The 14,187-nt window shown below is 38.8% G+C and overlaps 1 protein-coding gene across 1 annotated transcript in view; it reads left to right on the top strand.

Moving 5' to 3' along the window:
• Window positions 1-544: 544 nt before the first annotated feature.
• The window catches only part of CD36 (CD36 molecule (CD36 blood group)), a 92,054-nt gene continuing 78,411 nt past the window's right edge, over window positions 545-14,187 (top strand). Inside the window, exon 1 of the mRNA XM_007467035.1 lies at window positions 545-741. The gene's annotated coding sequence lies outside the window, so the exon portion shown is untranslated. The remainder of the gene's footprint in view (window positions 742-14,187) is intronic.

Genomic DNA, 14,187 nt, shown 5'->3' with positions numbered 1-14,187 from the left:
ATACACCTATACCAAAAGATTAACTTAAAATGAAGCACGCTGGCAATGCATGACACTTTCTGCCTTGTTAATTGAGGCAAACCAAAATGGACCAAATTACTACTTAAACCATGTAAGATACAAAATACTAGAAAGTTTACCAAATAGATATTCACGTTTCAAGGACTCATCTGCAACATTTCCCCCCAAAAGTTTGTTGAATAAATATTTGATATTCACTATTATGTTTCTTTCATACTTAATCAATCAAGGAAAATTCAAACCTGTCTCTATACTATCACAACAAATGCTAATCATAGAGGGAAGCAAATTGATTGTTTAAGACTGATGATCTGAATTCCCATGTTTCATAAGCAAAGCAGCTATCTGTTAAGGGGCATAACAGGTTTTAAAAGGAAAAGGATTAAGGGTTTTATTTTCCTCACCTGAGGCACAAAATGAGTGAGGGTTTTTTTTTTAAGTTAATTTTCATTTCATCTGGCTCAGGTGTCAGGGATCTATATTTATCTCGGTTTAGGCATGCCTCCGAAGCACTGGAAGTCTCAGGATGTCAATGGCTTTCACATGTCAGGATAACCTTAAAGACAGAGGAGTCGTCAAGACCCTGAGCCTCATTTCTGAGTTCTCAGCTGGTGTGCTGTGGAAATCATGTGTTTATTTTCTGCATCTCCTCCTACAACAGTCACTCTGAAGCCAGTTTTAAGATCCTACATCTGGGCAAGCAAGCTCCTCTAGAAGTTGGTGAGCACAATTATTTGTTTAGGGGTGTGGCTATAAATGTCTTTGTAGTTGATGGACTATCATCTAGTAAATATTAGTAATTGTTATTTCTAACTCCTTAAGAAGATAAACATTAACTGGTATAATAATTTAGTTTATGATGCTTCTTTTAACAGTTGTAAACTTTCAACTAAATGGACAGACAACACAAATTTTTCATTTCCACTAGTCTCTCAATTCATCCTATGAAATTTCTATTTGCATATTTTCATACCTTTTATTTAGAAAGTATCAGAAACTGGAACTAATTATTTTAAAGAGTACAATTTTAGTGGGAATTTTTCTTCCTTCAGATTCTCTTAGTTGATCTGGCATGTCCTAATCTAAACTGATTTCTTATTTTATTTAAATTCTGTGCATCTTCTTTTAAAAATGTTACTCTTTTGAAAAGGATGCTCTAAAATTCTGACCAGTTCAATTTTTTGCTTCCAAACTGGAAAAACATTTTTTAAATGAGACTAGAAGTTGAATGACCTGTGTTCATGGGAGTTAAAAATGTTTTTTGGTGTGTTGTCAAGACTGATAAGTTAAAAGACTCAATCTTCTTTACAAGCTGATTCCTAGAAGGAAAAAAAAAATCATTCCATGCATAAGCTTATTGATCACTAGTGATCATAAAAATTGTATTGACTGTGGGAACCAGATATTTGAGGGGAGGGGATTTTGTTACATAGAAGAATTTTTGTTACATGGTATGGTTCATACAACGGCTATATAAGACCAGGAAACACTTCAAAGAATGCTAGAGTAATGACTTACTCAGAGAGGAAACTTAAGGATATACTTAATTAGAGACAAAATTAAGTGCTGATACAAAAAAAAAGCAGTTCCCTCTGACTCTCTATGCTATGCTACAAAGTCTGAGAATGAATCTGACAGGTTTCTTTACCTTTAAAGAAGGTCATTTCCTTTTATTCTTTGGAGAATGGTTTCTTGGAGCTGTGCTGAATTCAGGGGAAAGCATTCCAGACTGATAGTTATAAAAGTATTCTTGTTCACTTCCTGTGAGAGAATTCAGAACTCAGGTAGGATCAGGATCAGATGAAGAGAAATAGGCAACCTGTCTTGTTCTCAGGTATACCTGACTAATAATAGAAGTAATAGAAGTGCGATTTGTGGGGCAATATATGAGACTCCTGCAATCCTGACAAGAGGAAAGGGGAGATATTTTCAGATGACGTACAACACAAACTGTAATTATTTGGAATGGGATCATTTTGTAAAGGACAATCAGGACTTTGCAATGAACTGTTCCCAGAGTTTCAGAAAGAAAACCAACACCTGAGGATAATAAAACGATTTTCACCTGGGAAAAGAAGGTTAGCTCCTGAACTCAGAAGAATCATTGTTAGGAAAAAAATAAATAAATAAGAAAAAGGAAAAAGCAAAAGGCTTTAAAGTGCTAACAAATTAGTGGCAAAGACCATGTAAGACTGCAGAGTGGACCAATCAAATGGAAGAATACGTTTTTCTTAGAGCGAAAAAATACAGAGTAATATATTGCTATTGATGTGACTAAAGCTAGTTTTGCTTTTAGCACAGATTGCTGACTGAGATTACTAATTAAGGAATTTAATAGTCTTAGTATTTACAAACAAAACTTCACAGTTGAATTCTTTGGAAAAAATTCATAAAATTTTGAAATGAAAAAGAAATGCTTTAAAATGAAAAGTGTTTTTTATTGGTCAGTTGTTTATATGTTTTTGATGCTTTTGGATGAAAATTGAAAAGTGTGTCGCCACTTTACTACAACCTAAAAGATCTGGAGTAAGAAGCAGGGCGGTGCTGGTGGAGGAGGGATGCTATTTCCATATCAGGTTCCTGGAATCAGAAATAATGCCTAATCAAAAATGATTCTCTCAATCACAAACAATGAATTGTCAGGAAAAGGAAATAGTCTAAAGCTAGCTTAAGTGCCCAGGGAATAAAAAGAGAAATATAGTTTAGTAAATAGTTTTAGAGTTTCGTGTGTTTTATGTTGAAGTATAGATATTGGCTAAGCCACTGGAAACTTTTTTCCATTACAAAGGGCAGTTAGTAGGTATGCCAGTAATTCCACAATGAACTTTCCAGCCATTTCTTTATGGAGAAGTTTGGAAAGGTGAATTCTGCTTTGTGTCCTCTGACAAATTTAGTCGTGTGGAGAATAAATAACACTTTTAAATCGGTGCTTGATAGTACACTGTTAATAGTTTAAGATGTTTTGAAATATACCCAGAAACCTTTGTCACACAAACACGAGCATCTGAAGGAGGAAATGACAGAAAATTGGCAAACATTCTGGAGGGGACATAGCAGACAGCTTGGCTACAGTCACCAAGGTCTCCAGAGTGTGCTCACATAGAAAAGCATTGTTCACTCTTCAGTGTTTGTGAAGTTTAAAAGTGGAATGAGAACAGTTTTAAAAATGATTAGTTTGATCTCTTAATGTTGTTTTTTTCTTATTAAATCTTCCAAACTTAAATCTTACATTTCTCCCACTTTAATTTTTAGGAAATCAAAAGGGATAATAGTAGTCATGAGAACGCAGTCTTACTGAAATTCATTTGGAGGCTCACTTTGTTCTATGTGGAACTTCATTATTACTCTATTTGAAATGTAACAGATGCTATTGTAAGGGGTCTTTCTTGTGTCTCACTCTAGGAAGCTTTAGAAATAAAGTAATAAAAGGTTATTCAGTACAGTGGGCCCAAAGCATGGACCCTAAACACGTCTTCTCAGAGCAGGCATACATTTTAATAAGTGGGATCTTTTCTACAAGTATTCTTACTTTAAGACAGAACCCTAAAACAGCAAAAAGCTATTTTGGTTGGATAGATAATGGAGTCACTATCTTTCAGATATACTTATTCACTGATGCATTTGTTGAAAAATATTTAGGAGCACTTACTGTGCACTACAACACTACAGACAATGTTGTAGGCTACAGAGAACATTATTAGAAACCTTATTGTGCTGGACATTTATAAGGATCCAGGATCTTTTTTTCAGGTGGTGGTTCTACATTTTGTTTATATGGAATGAAACCTTTTGATGAAAATTTAAAAAGAAAAAGTTAAGTTAGTAAATGATGAAGACGTAAGTTGAATTCTGTGGATACTTTCCCACCACTGCCCACAAACAGATCCCTTAAGCAGCGGTCAGTCTCCTGAAGAAAATAGGCTAAACAAGTGAGTTAAAAATAATGCTATATGTACAGGAGGAGTAGAAAGTAGATACCGGGCAGAGTTAGCTTCTCGCCATTGCCTTTCCAAATGCATAATTAACTCTTAAAATTCTAACTAACTAACATACAGCACATGGAAATACCTCCAGAAAAAAATAACTGCACTGTGCACTATGAAGCCTTAGGTTTCATAGCTTCCTAAATTTATTTCTGGTTGAACTATTTTTGTCTGAAATGGGGAACATATATAATCTAAATTGTAGCTGAGTCTTTTGGTTAGGGGGGAAGACCTCTAGTTTGCATGGAAACCTCTAGTTGATATCAGCCCCATCCTTTTAAGAGCTGCTTGGTCAAAAGTCACATCCAAGCAGACAGGTAGATAGGCAATTACAGTGCAGGAGAACATGAGCTGTGATAAGGGCAATGCTCAGTGATAAGGGCTCTGTTTACAGAACTTTGGTATTAGGTAGAGTCTATACTTCCTGCTGTGATGTAAGCTCCATGAAGGCAGGAGTCATTTGTAACTTAGTATCAGAAATATCCAATGCTGGACGCATAGTAAGCACTCAATAGACAGATTGTATCCATTTATTCAAAACTAGGTCTAAATCTTTTTTTTTTTTTTTGCGGTACTTGGGACTCTCACTGTTGTGGCCTCTCCCATTGCGGACACACAGGCTCAGCGGCCATGGCTCACGGGCCCAGCTGCTCTGCGGCATGAGGGATCTTCCCGGATCAGGGCACGAACCCATGTCCCCTGCATTGGCAGGTGGATTCGCCCAGCCGCTCCACGGCATGTGGAATCCTCCCGGACCGGGGCACGAACCCGTGTCCCCTGCATCGGCAGGTGGACTCCCAACCACTGCGCCACCAGGGAAGCCCTAAATAATTTTTTAAATTAATTTTTACTGGCGTATAGTTGCTTTAACAATGTCGTGTTAGTTTCTGCTGTACAGCAAAGTGAATCAGTTGTACGTATACATATAGTCATTCTTTTTTAGATTTCCTTCCTATTTAGGTCCCCAGAGATCATTGAGTATGGTTCCCTGTGTTAAACAGTAGGTTCTCATTAGTTATCTATTTTATACATAGTAGTGTATATATGTCAACTAGGTCTAAATCTTTTCTAACCCAAAATATTCACCTTCCAATGAGGTCTATGAATAGAATTTTAAGAATTTTTAGTCATTTAAAATAATTTAAAATCTTTTTTTTTTTTTACCCATCTCTTATGCTAGCACTTTTTAAAGTATCCAAGTTGACATAAATCTCTACTCTAGAGTAATATATAGATGTGTGCAGTTTGTTGAGTGAGAAATTCTCAGGTAGGTAGTTTCATGGACAGTCACCGTCACTGGCACCAACCCCGCCTTTCCCAGAATGTCTGTTTTTTGTTTTTTTTTTTAAACTGGTGGAGGGGGTGTATAGGGCAAGCATCTATTAAAATTAATTACAGGGCTTCCCTGGTGGCGCAGTGGTTGAGAGATCGCCTGCCGATGCAGGGGACGCGGGTTCGTGCCCCGGTCCGGGAAGATCCCACATGCCGCGGAGCGGCTGGGCCCATGAGCCACGGCCGCTGAGCCTGTGAGGCCGGAGCCTGTGCTCCGCAACGGGAGAGGCCACAACAGTGAGAGGCCCAAGTACCACACACACACACACACACACACACAAAGAAATTAATCACAAAATTTAACAGAGAAACATTCTATATTTCATATTACACTAAGTATGTAAACTCACAGACAGGGGTAATTTCTCAGTGAGTCAAGTCTATGAAGCTTATGCATCTCAGCTAATGCCACTGCAGCTTTAGTCCTTTTCCCCAATCTACATGGAAAGCTTAGGTGCGCTTGCTTGTGTGTTCAGTCTCTTAGATGTCTTCACTACATGTACCAAGTTTCTGGATAAAGCCAGAGAAGAGCTCTTTGCTCAGTTGTTGCACTCTGGGTCCAAGGGTCATCTTTAAGATTTGCTAACAGGCAACGAATAGATTTTGATTTCTCTACTTCTTACTTGTTGGGAAACCACAGTATGTGTAGTAGTTGTTCTTTGCTAGCCTGATCACACATACCTCCAAAACCCTCCCTTGGGGTGGATGTAGAAGCCGGTGGGTAGCAGAGATGCAGGCATCATTATCTGTTCTTCTCCTCAATTCATTGGTCAGAGTTCCTTCCAGACCTCGTTGAGAGTTTCTTTGCCTCCAGTTAGCCAAACTTCTGTGTTTTGCATTCTTATACTGCAGTCCTATTACAGTATTTCAGCAAAATTCTATGTCTTACCAGACAAAGTCAGGAAAAACAGGATTAGGCAAGGAAAAAAGTGAATTCTAATGTTGAGAGGCAAGCAGAAAAGAAGCTTACTATAATGACTCCCACTGTCTTCTCTACCCCATGAATATTCCTCCTGAGTATGAAAGATGCCATTTTGTTTTCTCTCTCACATCTCCCATGCGGAACTCTGTACATAGTAACAGCAAGAGCCTTTCTGAAGCTGCAATCCTGTAGAATAAAGAAAAGCAATTGAAACCATCTGAATGGGCTTTTGTGAGAAGAAAACTTGGTTAATAATTATTTACCATGGCAGAGCAGCAGCTATGAAGCTTGGCTTTTTTCTGCGGCTTAAGGCTAGAAGTCAACTTTTAGCAGGTCTCCCGATGTTCACATTTGTTCATGGCAAAAGCTGCAAACATTGGAAGTGGGAATAGTTCTTGGCACAGTCTTAAACCAAGATCCACTCATTTTTATAAGTGAGGACCCTGAGGCCCGTAGAAGTGAAGTGAGCTTTTGTGTCCTGGCCTAGCCATTGGATTGTCATTCTCGTTTCCCTTTCTGCAGTTTTTCTAGGTCCCCCCTTCCCATCAACACCAACGTCTAGATTTTATGGTTTCAACCTATAACCGAGATGTTGAAGAGACCCAAATCTACTTTTCATGACCCCATTCTCTTCCCTGCGCTTTAGACTCATCCATTTATGTGCCTGCTGGTCAAGGTCTAGACATGGATGCCCTACTCTTGAGCTGAAAGTATCTAACCTCTTTCAACACATAACCTTGTTACTCTGTTCTGATTCATGATGTGCATTTTATGCTCAAAATTAAATTGTAAACAAACCCAAGAGTGGTGTGTTTCTTACTCTGCTTGAATCTCTTATAATGTTCAGTAAAATATGTGCACGTGCATGTACTCTGCAAATACTGTTAAACAGATAGGATGGATTAAATGATAAGAGCTAATTATAACCTACTGGTGGGCTCAGGGCACTCTGATAATAATTATGCAAAATGCCTAGTATTTAATGAGAGGCAGTGTAAATTATTGGTTGAGATGCACTCGCAGCTAGATTGAAAAGGTTTGAAACTTGGAATCTGCCACTTACCAGCTCTGTGACCTTGGGCAAAATAGTAAACCTCTTTGTGTCTCTGCTTCCTTGTCTGTTAAATAAGAATAATAAAAGTACCGTCTTCATGGGTCAGTAGTTCAAAATAAACAAGTGACTATACGTAAAATACTTATACAAGTGCCTTGCACAAGTGCTATAGAAGGGTTAACTATTATTATTTAATTCTCACAATAATTTTAAATAGGCAGTGTTACCCTCACATAAGACTGAGTGAACAGACTCACAGAGATTAAGATACTGGCCCAGGGTCCTGCAGCTAGTTTGTGAAAATGCTAGATAGAACTATCCTCTCCCCCCTACCCAAATCTCTTATTTCCTCTCCATTCTTTCCTTTTATCTTGTTACTCCGAGCCTGAAACCTAGAATCCATTTTTGATTTTTTACCTCTCTACCTAGCTCATTAAGATTTGCTAACAGGCAATGAATAGATTTTGATTTCTCTACTTCTTACTTGTTGGGAAACCACAGTATGTATAGTAATTGTTCTTTGCTACAGGCAGTGTAAATCACCAAAGCTTAGCTGTTCATGCTACCTTCTAAATATCTCCTCGTCTCTACTAAATATCTCTGAAATCTTTCCCAATGTCTTCTTCCTCAACCACTGCATGAATTCAGACCATATCATTTCCTACCTAGATTATTTCAAAAGACTTTCTCATGCCTTAGCTCCAATCTCTTCTCCATGTTACACCACAGCCATCTTCCTAAATCCAAATTTTATCATATACTCCTTCCCTAAAATGCCTGAGTGATTCTATATTGCTTTCAAGAGAAATTCCTGAGAGAATGAATTCCTAGGTGTTCAAGCACAACCCTCAGTGGTATATTATGTGTGTTAGGGTTTCATGATGTCATTTCTGCCCACCTCTCCAATGTCCTTTCTTGCCTTTTCTAAAACTCGTACATTGAACCAAAGCCATACCAAACTATTTATATTTCCGTAGTTTTACGTTTTCTTATGCATTTGTATTTTGGGGGTATGCCTTTGATCCCTTTGCTGTCCTTTCACATCCTTCCATGACCCACCATTCTTCTCCCCACCTGCGTGTAGGTGTCACAATGTATTATAATTGTCTGTTTACAAATCTGTCTTCCTAGGCATGCTGTGAGCTACTTGCAGGAAAATATATCAGGTTTTTGTTTTGTTGATTCTCTCATTTTATCCCAATTAAAAGTCCAGGCTAAGAATGCTTAAGGAATTTATTTTATTTTACTCTTGCAAGGGCAACAGGTTAATGAAACATGTGCGAGTGTCATTGGAGGAATAAAAGCATAAATAAATGAAAAGCAAAGTTAATGATTCAAACTGTTCTAGGAAAGTAGCTTCAAAAGTAATCTGAAATTTTCAAAAATGCACAAGAGTTTGATAGGGGAAATGACCCAATATGAGAACCGATAAAGATCATTGCAAAAAGACTGCACACAGAGTTTGCTTATTTTCTGGGTTGTGATCTGGCTGTGAAGGGAGCCAGATCAGAAGTTGGTTCAGGTTGCAGGCGTGACTGCCTGGCAGGTGCTTGCCATGTAGGCAAGAGGTTGAGGGCAAGACAAGATTAGGGAAGGACATGTACTATGATGGGTAAGGCAAGTTCAGAGTCTAAATTCTTCCTTCGCTGGGATAATAAGGACTAGCAAGTGAGTGCTGGGAACTAGAGAGTGAGAAGCATTATCTCATGGCACTCAGCTCAGTTTTAACAGTTGTTTAAATCAGATTAGATTTTAGCACAGTAGATCTCAAAAAATTGTTGTGCATGAGAATAACCAAGAATGCTTGTATGATCAGGCCATGCAAGATGGCTGTTCTCTTGCTCTCTGTACATCCACTGCTCAACCAGTCCCTGCCCACCTACATCCTACTCACATGACTGACCTTCCCTGTTAATCATTGAGTCTAATCAATAAATGCCTACAAACTTGTCCCAGGCCCCAGCTAGGGATTGTTCTAATCTGTAGATCAGAACATCTCCACCAAGACATCTTATCAAAGGGGGAAGTGAAGGATGTGCTCCTCTGCTTGTTTCCGTGGTAACCACTGACCCAACCTGATGTCAACTGGTAACCTCCCTCCCTGCGCCACCCCGGCACCCAGCAAAGACTGCTGCTGTCCTGCTCATTGTCTGCCACACTGTCACTCCAGGACCTTGCTTCACACATGTAAGGTCCCTCATCCACTGAACCACTGAGGTCTCTGTCACTGACTCCAGGCTGTTTCTTCAGTCTTGAGGCTGGGCAAGCACAGGGCTTGCAGGTCTTCGGGGTGAAGCCCAACAGTGCTTAACTCAGTACTCTGTCACTGACTCCAGGCTGTTTCTTCAGTCTTGAGGCTGGGCAAGCACAGGGCTTGCAGGTCTTCGGGGTGAAGCCCAACAGTGCTTAACTCAGTACTCGTAGTGCCTGCTTTTAAGAAACTCATTGTTATAATTATCTTCATCATCATTGTCATTGTCATTACTCTTATTGTTTTCCTAATCTACATTTGTACCCTGTTCTCCCCACCTCACTGATTACCTAATTTTTTTTTTTGAATATCAAGGGGTTTTTTTTGTTTTGTTTATTTATTTATTTATGGCTGTGTTGGGTCTTTGTCTCTGTTCGAGGGCTTTCTCTAGTTGTGGCAAGCAGGGGCCACTCTTCATCGCAGTGCGCGGACCTCTCACTATCGCGGCCTCTCTTGTTGCGGAGCACAGGCTCCAGATGCGCAGGCTCAATAGTTGTGGCTCACGGGCCCAGTTGCTCCGCGGCATATGGGGTCTTCCCAGACCAGGGCTTGAACCCATGTCCCCTGCATTGGCAGGCAGATTCTCAACCACTGTGCCACCAGGGAAGCCCATGATTACCTAAATTTTTAATCCCTTCTAAATACTGACTTTATCTTAATCCCTTCTAAGTCATTTAAAATTCACCTACTATTATCTTGATAGCCCTTTCCTGGGAGGGTCCCTAGTCACCTAGTGATACTATGCTATTCTTTTGTGCTCTTTTGCAGATATAAGAATAGTATAATATCTTCAACATAGTGGCTGGGACTTGGTGGTTAAGACTTAAAATATCCTTTTAGCTATTGATACTTTTTTTTTTTTTTTTTTTTTTTTTTTGCGGTACGCGGGCCTCTCACTGTTGTGGCCTCTCCCGTTGCGGAGCACAGGCTCCGGACATGCAGGCTCAGAGGCCAAGGCTCACGAGCCCAGCCGCTCCGCAGCATGTGGGATCCTCCCGGACCGGGGCACGAACTGCATTCGCAGGTGGACTCTCAACCACTGCGCCACCAGGGAAGCCCTATTGATACTTTTGAAACAGGGTTATAAAGCTCTTTGATGTTTCATGGTACTTCGGCTGATGACCTGCCCCTCCCTGTGCCCTGGCCCGTGGTCCTCATCTCAGCAGGATCTTTTACTCCGTACTTGAAACAACTACTTTTACCTCAAAATCTTGTACAGTGTCATTTTGCAAACCCTGTAATAATCTCTCCCGTTCCTCATCACTATGTCATCTTCTAATTTTCCTTCTTTGAAGTTCTATTTACTCTGTTCCAAAATTCTAGGCAATGATGCTACCAAATATGTCGGAGCCTCCTGATAACGCTGGCATGAGGAGTCAAGCTTTTTAGCTGCCTTATTACTGTACATGCCCTTCAGCCAGGGACTGCCAGAAAGATGCCTAGAGTTGAAAAAGTTGAATTCATTACTTATTGCAAAGAGGGAGAAGTGTATACCGTATGGAACCAATGGTGACTTGGTCTGAGGCATTAGAAAGGATGTCTTATGGAATTTGAACTTCGGTTGCATGATTTGGGGAGAGGGTTTAAGGAAGCAGAGCATTGCTCTGAATTGAATGTCGTTAGGAAGCAGGGTGATTTTTACAATTTGGCGCCTTGATAAGTCTTATCTAGGAAGAGGAAAGAGGAGACTGGCTGGGTGATAAAGCAGCGGTGACCCATATTAGCTAGGAAAGGGGGACATGTGGTGTCTGTGGCTTAGACAGTGTTCGTGATTGGTCTGTATTCAGACACAATTACAGAGTGTCTTGTTTTTGTCTTGATTCTTCATGGTCATAGAGTGCCCTCGTCTAGCGTCGATGTTCTGTGAAATTGTTTACGCTCAACGAGAGGATACCAAGGCCCGGCTGTGAGTGCCAGGCCAGTGTCCAGAAACAACAAGACCTAACAGATAGCACCAGGCCAGGTCCTGGATGGCAGGGGCTGTTTTCTCTATCTCATGATAAATTTTTTTGCTTCTTCAGTAATTAAACCTACTTCCATGAAATCCACTTTCCACTACTTTGGCAATAAGATTTTCATACAGTTTCTTTGTAATTTCCTCCCTAAGTGCTACGGTATGCTCAACACATTGGGTATTTTAATACAAAATTTCATTCCCTTATGCTAGCAGTACGATGATGACCAATAAGAACCACAAGAGAAGATTAATCTGGGTATAATAAAAGTATACAAATTGCTTAGGGAATTGATTAATTTTTTCTTACTTATACCATAAACACTGGTTTGTTATATAAATGAAAATATATACCATTGGCAGATAGGAAATAGATGGAATAAAATGTTAATTTTATTTAGTGAAATTTACTCATGAAGAAATTAGAGGGTCTTTCCACTTACTACAGAGAGGAAGAGCTTAATAATCAGAGACTGTAGAATCTTGGAGCTGGGAATGATCATAAATCAACATATCTCTGGAAAAATACATCTAAGCTAAACTAATGTAAATTTGGTTAAAAAACTTTCTACTTAGACATTCTAGATGACTCCTAAAATAAATGGGATAATCTTACTTTTTATCTTACATAAGAGACTATCATTACCATAAGTTTTGCTTAAAGAAAAGAACATCTTGTGAGTGATTCAAGTTCATGACTAATATTCAATATTTAAGTAATGTGTGGATTTAAAATAGGTAGAACCATTGACAAATGTCCTGTGCTGATAATTTGCTTTGTAACTTGTCATAGGTCTGTAGAGGCAGTGCTGTGGGGCTCTGGGAGGAGGTGAGATGAGTCTGTATAAACTAGGCTTAGTCATGCATGAGAAAACATCTTTCCATAATGTAATGTTTAAGGTATTTAGAATATTGTTAAATATAACACTTTCTTTGACTTACACATATATGCTCTTTAAACATGAGCTATGTAATCAATTCGAGGTTACAGTCCCATAAGTAAAATTAAGTTTCTTCATCTTTGAGTTTTTTGATTGGTTTTAACATAGAGGCAGTACAGAAGAAATAGCTATTTATTTTCCAGCTCTGCTTTATTTATCATATCTTGTTAATAAGGAGAAGGTGTCTTGATTGAACTTCATGGACTTTGCCCTTTAGTTACCCTTGAAGATATGATCTAAACAAAGAAAGATGCTCATTTTTCACTTTCTCCTTACGGTTTACCCTTTTGTATGATTCTATTTCATCTTTCCTGTTTTCGAGTAAAACATGTAGCTACATTTTATGTGAGCCAGAAATAATAATTTACTGAATGGGAAACTGAAATTGAGAAGTTAAAGTTCCAGTTAAACATTTTAACTTTTAATTTAACAACAAGGTTTAAATCATTTAAAAAATTACAGATGCCTGTCATGGGCCTAGAGGTGGGTTTATTCAAGCCTCGTACAACCAATGGCAGCACTTTGGATCCTTAAATCTGAATGGTTCAATAATTAAATTACATCCGAATCCTGATAAGTGATTTAATTCTTTGTTAACAGTAATAAAAGAGGAATAATACTAATAAGTAGCCATTGGTTACGTGGGAACTTATTATTCTTGGAGTCGATTTTATGTGCGGTCAAATTTGTATAATGTGCTTTTGGATATGTATATTCTTTAATATTACTGTCTGCAAGTTTGCTGCAGATGAACATTTATTACTGCTTTTTGTCAAAAGGAGTATTTTGTGTACCCATTTTAGCAGTAGGTACCTATTTGAAATGAAAACAAAAGGATTAGAGTCAGTCAGTTTTCTTACCTGAAATATTCCTGCACATGGTATGCTTCTGCAAGTTCTTTACACATCACAGATATTCTCAAAATAGTTATCATATGATTTAAGCCAGAATAAAATGGCAGCTTTCTCTTTTTTGCTTACATATAATCCTTGATTCTCAGAGCATATCAGGCTTGGAGGCAAACAGTGGCAATTGTTTTCAACTGGGAAAACCACCCAGATGATTTCTTGGAGAGTCGCCTTTCTTTCTGACTGTCTTTAGGCTTAGATTCTCTTTCTCTCTTATCCTATCCTTTTTGAACTGTCATAATGCATTTACATTTTACACACCTACTGACCAAACAAGATAAATTATAAATATGTTCAAGAAAAAGTAGTTTCATATAATCATTTTATCTTCTCCCTGACAAGGGCCAGTTGTTGACTCTAGACTAAGTAAATCAAATGATCGATGTCTCCTGCTTACTGTTCCATGGCCGTTTGCATCAGAGCTCTCCATCTCCTGACCTTTGTTCCTCACCCCCTACATATTTCCCCCAACTCGGGGAAAAGATGTGGAACACAGCCCTAATTCCACAAACCCCAGTCTGGAATGTGAAGTGGGGAAATTGAGAAATTAGGAGATTAAATACTTCTTAATATCAACTGAAGTCTGTGCTTGCTCTTGTTATCTGATCTGCTGTTTGTAGAGCAGATACTATTTTTGTCGCTTCAACCAGAGACAGTATAAAAGAAGTGCTAAGTCCCTCAGTTCCTTTGATCTTTAGTGTATTGTCTCTGCTTGTACCAGGACTGTTACTTCAGTTTGTAGCCAGTTTTCATTACTTCTCCTCTTTCTACCCCTGCTGTTATGCTCCAGAGTGCCATCAAAAAAAAAAAAAAAAAAAAAA

Source organism: Lipotes vexillifer, unplaced genomic scaffold (assembly GCF_000442215.2).
Source record: "Lipotes vexillifer unplaced genomic scaffold, Lipotes_vexillifer_v1.1 scaffold247, whole genome shotgun sequence".
Lineage (NCBI taxonomy): Eukaryota > Metazoa > Chordata > Mammalia > Artiodactyla > Lipotidae > Lipotes > Lipotes vexillifer.
Note: the sequence above shows the minus strand (reverse complement) of the source record. Positions and strands in the feature narration are given on the sequence as shown.